Source organism: Canis lupus, chromosome X (assembly GCF_011100685.1).
Source record: "Canis lupus familiaris isolate Mischka breed German Shepherd chromosome X, alternate assembly UU_Cfam_GSD_1.0, whole genome shotgun sequence".
In the NCBI taxonomy this organism is placed as follows: Eukaryota; Metazoa; Chordata; class Mammalia; order Carnivora; family Canidae; genus Canis; species Canis lupus.
Genome location: NC_049260.1, coordinates 80,649,248 through 80,658,251, shown reverse-complemented (window position 1 = coordinate 80,658,251; position 9,004 = coordinate 80,649,248). Strand labels below are relative to the sequence as shown.

At 36.8% G+C, this 9,004-nt stretch overlaps 1 non-coding gene across 1 annotated transcript; it reads left to right on the top strand.

Annotated features, from left to right (window-relative positions):
• Nucleotides 1–616: 616 nt before the first annotated feature.
• LOC119868615 lies at nt 617–721 on the top strand. The gene has a single exon (XR_005386604.1). It is a non-coding gene; the product is annotated as a U6 spliceosomal RNA (small nuclear RNA).
• Nucleotides 722–9,004: the final 8,283 nt, after the last annotated feature.

Below are 9,004 nucleotides of genomic sequence, written 5' to 3'. Positions count from 1 at the left end.
GGTTATAAAAATTATAAATATTTATGCACCCAACATGGAAGCACTAAATACATAAAACAGTTAATAACAAATATAAAAGAAATAATTAATAGTAATACAATAGTAGGGAATTTTAACAGATCGTCCACAAACAGAAAATCAAGTGTGGCCTTGAATGACACACTAGACCAGATGGATTTAACAGATATATTCAGAACATTCCATCCTAAAATAGCAGAATACACATTCTTTTCAAGTGCACACAGAACATTTTCCAGAGCAGATCACATAATTCATCCTGTGCATCTTTTCTTTTCTTTTAAAAAAATATTCTATTTATTTATTCATAAGAGACAGAGAGAGAGAGGCAGAGACATAGGCAGAAGAAGAAGGAAGCCTCCCTGCCAAAAGCCCAATGTAGGATTCAATCCCAGGACCCCAGAATCACAACCTGAGCCAAAGGCAGATGCTCAACCACTGAGCCACCCAGGTGCCCCCTGTGTGTCTTTTCTAATCACAATATTATGAAACTAGAAATCAATTACAAGAAAAAAATATTGAAAGAGCACAAATACATATAGGTTCAACAACATGCCCCTCAACAATGGTCAACCAAAAAATATAAGAAGAAGTAAAATTGTTTAGCAGCACATACACTAAAATTGGAATGATACAGAGAAGATTAGGATGGCCCCTGTGAAAGAATGACACCAAAATGAAAACACAATAGTCCAAAATCTTTGGGATGCAGCAAAAGTGGTTCTAAGATGGAAGTTTATAGCCACACAGGCCTGTCTCAAGAAGCAAGAAAAGTCTCAAACAACCTTAACCTTATACCTTAAGGAGCTAGGAAAAGAACACACAAAACCAAAAACCATGAAAAGGCAGGAAATAATAAAGATTAGAACAGAAATAAATGATAGAGAAACTGAAAAAAAAAACAACAATAGAACAGATCAATGAAACCAGGAGCTGATTCTTTGAAATATCAACAAAATTGGTAAACCTCTAGTAAGACTCATTAAAAAAAGAGACAGTACCCAAATAAATAAAATTACTAATGAAAGAGGAGAAATAACAACTAACACCACAGAAATACAAACAAGCGTAAGACAATATTATGAAAATCTATATGCCAATAAATTTGACAACTTAGAAGTGGATAAATTCCTAGAGACATATAACCTACCAAAACTAAGGTGGGAAGAAATAGAAAATTTGAATGAACCAATAATCCAAAAGGAAGTTGGATCAGTAATAAAAAAACTCCCCCAAAACAAAAGTCCAGGACCAGATAGCTTCACAAGGGAATTCTACCAAACATTTAAGGAAGAGTTAATACTCATTCTTAAAGCTATTTCAAAAAATACAAGAGGAAGGAGAACTTCCAAATTCATCGATAAGGCCAGTATCACCTTGATTGCTAAACCAGATAAAGACATCACAAAAACAGAACTACAGGCCAATATCCCTCATTAAGGAAGATGCAAAAATCCTCAACAAATTCAGCAAACTGAATCCAACAATATAATAAAAAATCATACATCACGATCAAGGGGTATTTATTTCTGGGATGCAAGGGTGGTTTAATATTCACAAAACAACCAATGTGATATGTCACATCAATAAGAAAAAAGGATAAAGACTCTATGTTCACTTCAATAGATACAGAAGAAGCATTTAGTAAAGTACACCATTCATTCATAATAAAAACCGTCTGCAAAGTAGGTCTAAAGGGAACATATCTCATAATAAAGACCTTATATAAAAACCCCACAGCCAACACCATACTCTGGTGAAAAACTGAGAGCTTTCCACCTAAGGTCAGGAGCAAGGCAAAGATGTCCACTCTCACTACTATCTTTCTTTCTTTCTTTCTTTCTTTCTTTCTTTCTTTCTTTCTGTCTGTCTGTCTGTCTTTCTTTCTTTCTTTCTTTCTTTTTTCCTTTTTCTTGCTTTCTTTCTTTCTTGTGCTGCTGTCTGTCTTCTGTGTTTCGTGTATGGCTTGCTTGTCTGTTGTGTCTCTTTCTTTCTCTGTCTTCTTTCTTTTTCTTTCTTTCTTTCTTCTTTCTTTCTTTCCTTCTTTCTTTCTAAATTGTTTTATTTATTTGAGAGCAACAGAGAGACAGAAATAACGAGAGAGAACATGAGAAGGGAGGAAAGGGAAAAGCAGTCTTAACACTGAGCAGGAATCCCGAGGCGGGGCTCAATCCTAGGACCCTTGGATCATGACCTGAGCCAAAGGCAGACACTTACCAACTAAGCCACCCACGTACCCCTCACCACTTTTATTTAACATAGTACTGGAAATCTTCATCACAGGAATGAGACAAGAAGAGGGAATAAAAAACATCCAAATTGGTAAGGAAGAAGTAGAACTCTTGCTATTTGCAGATGACATGATACTAAATAGAGAAAACCTCAGACTCCACCGAAACAATACTAGAACTGATAAATGAATTCAGTAAAGTCGTATGATACAAAATCAATGTACAGAAATCTGCTGCATTGCTATACACTAATCATGAAGCAGCAGAAAGTAAAATTAAGAAAAAGAATCCCATTTATAATCACACCAAAAATAAAATATCTCAGAATAAACTTAACGAAAGAGGTGAAAGACCTGTACTCTGAAAACTATAAAACACTGATGAAAGAAGTTCAAGGTGATGTAGAGAAATGGAAAGATATTCTATGCTCATGAGTTGGAAGAACAAATATTGTGAAAATGTCTATTCTACCCAAAGCAATCTACATCCCTACTGAAATCTCTATCAAAATACCAACAGTATTTTTCACAGAACTAGAACAAATAATCCTAAGATTTGTATGGAACCACATAAGATAAAAAAATTTGTATGGAATAAACAATTGTTGGCAAGGATATGCAGAAAAAGGAACTCTCTTGCACTGCTGGTGAGGATGAAAATTGGTGCAGCCATTGTGAAAAAGAGTATGGAGTTTCCTCAAAAAATTAAAAATAGAACTACCCTATGATCCAGTAATCACACTACTTGGTTATTTACCCAAAAAATATAGAAACATTGACTCAAAATAATATATGCATCCCTATGTTTATGGCAGCGTTATTTACAATAGCCAAATTATGGAAGCAGCCCATGTGTCCATTGATTGATGAATGGATAAAGGTGTGGTGTCATATATATATTATTTAGCTCTCAAAAGGAATGAAATCTTGCCATTTGCAACAACATGGATAGAACTACGAGTATAATACTGAGCGGAAAAAGTCAGAGAAAGACAAACACCATATGATTTCACTTATATGTGGAATTTAAGGAACAAATGAGCCAAGGAAAAGAAGAGACAAAGCAAGAACGAGATTCTTAACTATAGAGAACAAACCAATGTTTATCAGAGGGGAAGCAAATGGGGGAATTTGTGAAATAGAGGATGAGAATTAAAGAATACATTTACCATGAAGAAAATGAAAGAAAATAACATTAATAAACAAAATAAGAAAATAATAGGAGAGAGCTTGCACCCTTAGAGCTGGGTAAACCAAGGGAAGACCTCGGGTTTCTGGAGAACCATAATATGGAAGAAGGGCCTCTCAGTGCTGGGACTCAGACCTCTGTGGAAAGGGGGCTACCTAGTTAGTGGTGGTTTTTAAATGTGCTGAGCAGGGACCTTGATGCATACCTGGCACTCAACCTCTATGGAGGATGAGTTGCTCAGGTAGTGCTGAGCCTTAGGATCTCAGCAGAGCGTCCCCTGGGTTGGGTTCAGATCTCTGAGGAGAGAAAAGTCATTCGCGTGCAATGACTTTTAGAAAAGTCAGAAAAACTGCAAAATTGGTGTCCTTACAGAAACCACATGGCCCTAGTTAAATGAAAACCTTTGTTGGGGTGAAACTGAGAGGCACAGGAAGCAGACAGGAAGTTGCAAACCCCTTCTCAGTGTTACCTCACTATGGTACCTAACAGGGAGCCAGTTGCTAAAGGAGAAATGTGACTGAGTCTCCGGTTTTCTATAGCATAATGTGAAATGTACAGCTGAAGACCTTATGTATCCCTCACCTACTCCTTCTTCCTAAAGTATACATTGTACTAGGAAAATAACAATAAGCGCTTTAGTTACTTTGTATTTCTTTTTTTTTAAATTTTTTTTATTTATTTATGATAGTCACAGAGAGAGAGGCAGAGACACAGGCAGAGGGAGAAGCAGGCTCCATGCACCGGGAGCCCAACGTGGGACTCGATCCCGGGTCTCCAGGATCGCGCCCTGGGCCAAAGGCAGGCACCAAACCGCTGCGCCACCCAGGGATCCTGTTACTTTGTATTTCTTTTAAAACATAATTAATAGAAATAAATCACTAATGTCAGCAATATCCACTACCAAAATATGACCCCACTAAGACCATAAATTCACAAAGAAGTTCTTTTTTAAAATAGAAATCATTTAGGGACGCCTGGGTGGCTCAGCGGTTGAGCATCTGCCTTCAGCTCAGGGAGTGATCCCGGGATCTGGGATCTAGTCCCACATTAGGCTCCCTGTAACGAGCTTGCTTCTCCCACCGTCTGTGTCTCCACCTCTATGTGTCTCTCATGAATAAATAAATTAATTAAATATTTTAAAAAATAGAAATAATTTAGAGATTTTAATTAGTGATGCAATGAAGCACAATTTGCATTTTAGGGGAGTGGGTTTCAAAGCAGTGTATGCATAAACCAAGAGGTATCAAAGACAGTTAATTGAGGTTCAAGGATAAAGTAGTAATTCCATAAGTATATCTTTGTATGTAATATTTTTATTTATGTTAAAATTTAATTTCATAAGCATAAGTAAGCTTCAGTGGGAAAAAAAACAGCGATTGCCTCTGCAAGTTGAAAGAGCATTTAACAAAAAAAGAACATGTAGGAGCATTATGAAGTTAAGGTAGTGTTTTTGTTTGGTTTTTGGAAGGCAATGTTTTTGTCTTAAGTGTTCATGTTACACAGGTATATACATACAGTTATTCTCAGCAAACATCTAGTACAGAGTTTTTCATTTTCATTTTTTGTAAATTTTACAATAGAAAAACTAAACAAATATTAAATTCTAGCTAATGACATGCATGCTGAAGTACTTACAAAAAAGTTTACTGATATGCACAATGTACTTTGAAAATAAAATGGGGCAGCCCCGGTGGCGCAGCGATTTAGCACAGCCTTCAGCCCAGGGCTGATCCTGGAGATCCGGGTTCGAGTCCCGCGTCGGGCTCTCTGCTTGGAGCCTGCTTCTCCTTCTGCCTGTGTCTCTGCCTCTCTCTCTCTCTCTGTGTGTCTCTATGAATAAATAAAAATTAAAAAAAGAAAACAAAATGGATTAATGGGTGGGTTAGATATATAAATGAGTAGATAAGTAAAAAGTAGAGTCCAGGTGGAATGTAATAGAATATTATGAAAATTTTATGTCCATAAGTTCAATAACTTAAAGAAAATGTGCAAATATTTTAAAGACACTGCCCAATCACTCAAGATTTGTATGAAATGAATAATCCTTCATCTAAAAAAACATTTAGTTAGTAGATTAATATCACCATAAGGAAAACTCCAAGACCAGATGATTTCAATGGTAAATTCTATCAAATGTATAAATAAGAAATGGTGCAAGGTCATGTGTGTTGAATTGTTTATTAAGGACATAAATGTTTAGAATTCTTATGTCTTCTTCATTAACTGATCCGTTTTTTATTACAAAATAACCTTTGTTATTCCTGGTAGTATTATTTGCTCTGAAATCTTCATCTGATATTATAATAGCCATTTATGCTTTTTAAAAAATTAATTTTAGCTTGGTATGTAGTTTTTCATTCTTTTAACTTGTTTTTTCATATATAAGGTATATAAAGTATTTTTTGTAGGCAGCATGTAGCGGGGTCTTGCTTTTTTATGCAATCTGACAATCCTGCATTTTAGTTGGAGTGTATAGATCATTAACCTTCATGTAGTTATTGATATAGTTAAGTCTATTATCCTGTTCTTGGTTGTAATGTCCAAACCGATCCTTATTCCCATTTTACTTTTATTCTGCCTTTTTTTCAGATTATATTTATGATTTTATTTTACCTCCTTTGTTGATTTCTTAGCTATAACTCTGTTTTGTTATTATAGCGGCTGCTTTAGAGATTATAGTATGTATCTTTAACTTAACATGGTCTACATTCAAGTGATATTTTACTACATCACATATAATAGCCTCACAGTAGTACACTTTCACATCTCCCCTCCCAGCTTTTATTCTATTGTCCTTCATTTTATTTTTTATTTTTTAATAATAAATTTATTTATTGGTGTTCAATTTACCAACATACAGAATAACACCCAGTGCTCATCCCGTCAAGTGCCCCCCTCAGTGCCCGTCACACATTCACCCCCACCCTCCGCCCTCCTCCTCTTCCACCACCCCTGTCATCGGCGAAGAGGGAGAGTTTGACTTCTTCTTTGCCAATTTGAATGCCTTTAATGTCTTTTTGTTGTCTGATTGCTGAGGCTAGGACTTCCAGTACTATGTTGAATAGCAGTGGTGAGAGTGGACATCCCTGTCTTGTTCCTGATCTTAGGGGAAAGGCTCCCAGTGCTTCCCCATTGAGAATGATATTTGCTGTGGGCTTTTCATAGATGGCTTTTAAGATGTTGAGGAATGTTCCCTCTATCCCTACACTCTGACGAGTTTTGATCAGGAATGGATGCTGTATTTTGTCAAATGCTTTCTCTGCATCTAATGAGAGGATCATATGGTTCTTGGTTTTTCTCTTGCTGATATGATGAATCACACTGAGTGTTTTACGAGTGTTGAACCAGCCTTGTGTCCCAGGGATAAATCCTACTTGGTCATGGTGAATAATTTTCTTAATGTACTGTTGGATCCTATTGGCTAGTATCTTGTTGAGAATTTTTGCATCCATGTTCATCAGGGATATTGGTCTGTAATTCTCCTTTTTGGTGGGGTCTTTGTCTGGTTTTGGAATTAAGGTGATGCTGGCCTCATAGAACGAATTTGGAAGTACTCCATCTCTTTCTATCTTTCCAATCAGCTTTAGGAGAATAGGTATGATTTCTTCTTTAAACGTTTGATGGAATTCCCCTGGGAAGCCATCTGGCCCTGGACTCTTGTGTCTTGGGAGGTTTGTGATGACTGCTTCAATTTCCTCCCTGGTTATTGGTCTGTTCAGGTTTTCTATTTCTTCCTGTTCCAGTTTTGGTAGTTTGTGGCTTTCCAGGAATGCGTCCATTTCTTCTAGATTGCCTAATTTATTGGCGTATAGCTGTTCACAATATGTTTTTAAAATCGTTTGTATTTCCTTGGTGTTGGTAGTGATCTCTCCTTTCTCATTCATGATTTTATTAATTTGAGTCTTCTCTCTCTTCTTTTTAATAAGGCTGGCTAATGGTTTATCTATCTTATTAATTCTTTCAAAGAACCAACTCCTGGTTCTGTTGATCTGTTCCACAGTTCTTCTGGTCTCGATTTCGTTGAGTTCTGCTTGAATCTTTATTAACTCTCTTCTTCTCCTGGGTGTAGGATCTATTTGTTGTTTTTTCTCTAGCTCCTTTAGGTGTAAGGTTAGCTTTTGTATTTGAGTTCTTTCCAGTTTTTGAATGGATGCTTGTATTGCGATGTATTTCCCCCTTAGGACTGCTTTTGCTGCATCCCAAAGATTTTGAACGGTTGTATCTTCATTCTCATTAGTTTCCATGAATCTTTTTAATTCTTCCTTAATTTCCTGGTTGACCCTTTCATCTTTCAGCAGGATGGTCCTTAACCTCCACGTGTTTGAGGTCCTTCCAAACTTCTTGTTGTGATTTAGTTCTAATTTCAAGGCATTATGGTCTGAGAATATGCAGGGGACAATCCCAATCTTTTGGCATCGGTTCAGACCCGATTTGTGACCCAGTATGTGGTCTATTCTGGAGAAAGTTCCATGTGCCCTTGAGAAGAATGTGTATTCAGTTGAGTTTGGATGTAAAGTTCTGTAGATATCTGTGAAAACAATCTGGTCCAGTGTATAATTTAAAGCTCTTGTTTCTTTGGAGATGTTGTGCTTAGAAGACCTATCGAGTATAGAAAGAGCTAGATTGAAGTCACCAAGTATAAGTGTATTATTAAATTCTCAGTATTTCTTCACTTTGGTTATTAATTGATTTATATATTTGGCAGCTCCCACATTCGGGGCATATATATTGAGGATTGTTAAGTCCTCTTGTTGGATAGATCCTTTAAGTATGATATAGTGTCCCTCTTCATCTCTCACTAGTCTTCGGGGTAAATTTTAGTTTATTTGATATAAGGATGGCTACTCCTGCTTTCTTTTGAGGACCATTTGAATGGTAAATGGTACTCCAACCTTGTATTTTCAGGCTGTAGGTGTCCTTCTGTCTAAAATGAGTCTCTTATAGACAGCAAATAGATGGGTCCTGCTATTTTAATCCAGTCTGACACCCTGGGTGCCTTTTGATGGGGTCATTAAGCCCGTTCACGTTCAGAGTTACTATTGAAAGATATGAGTTTAGTGTCATCATGATATCTATTCAGTCCTTGTTTTTGTGGATTGTTCCACTGAACTTCTTCTTAAAGGGGAATTTTAAGAGTCCCCCTTAAAATTTCTTGCAGAGCTGGTTTGGAGGTCACATATTCTTTAAGTTCCTGCCTGTCTTGGAAGCTCTTTATCTCTCCTTCCATTCTGAATGAGAGCCTTGCTGGATAAAGTATTCTTGGTTGCATGTTCTTTCATTTAGGACCCTGAATATATCCTGCCAGCCCTTTCTGGCCTGCCAGGTCTCTGTGGAGAGGTCTGCGGTTACCCTAATACTCCTCCCCATAAAAGTCAGGGATTGCTTGTCTCTTGCTGCTTTAAGGGTCTTCTCTTTATCTTTGGCATTTGCAAGCTTAACTATTAAATGTCGAGGTGTTGAACGGTTTTTATTCATTTTAGGGGGGATTTCTCTATTTCCTGGATCTGAATGCCTGTTTCCCTTCCCAGATTAGGAAAGTTTTCAGCTATGATTTGTTCAAATAAATA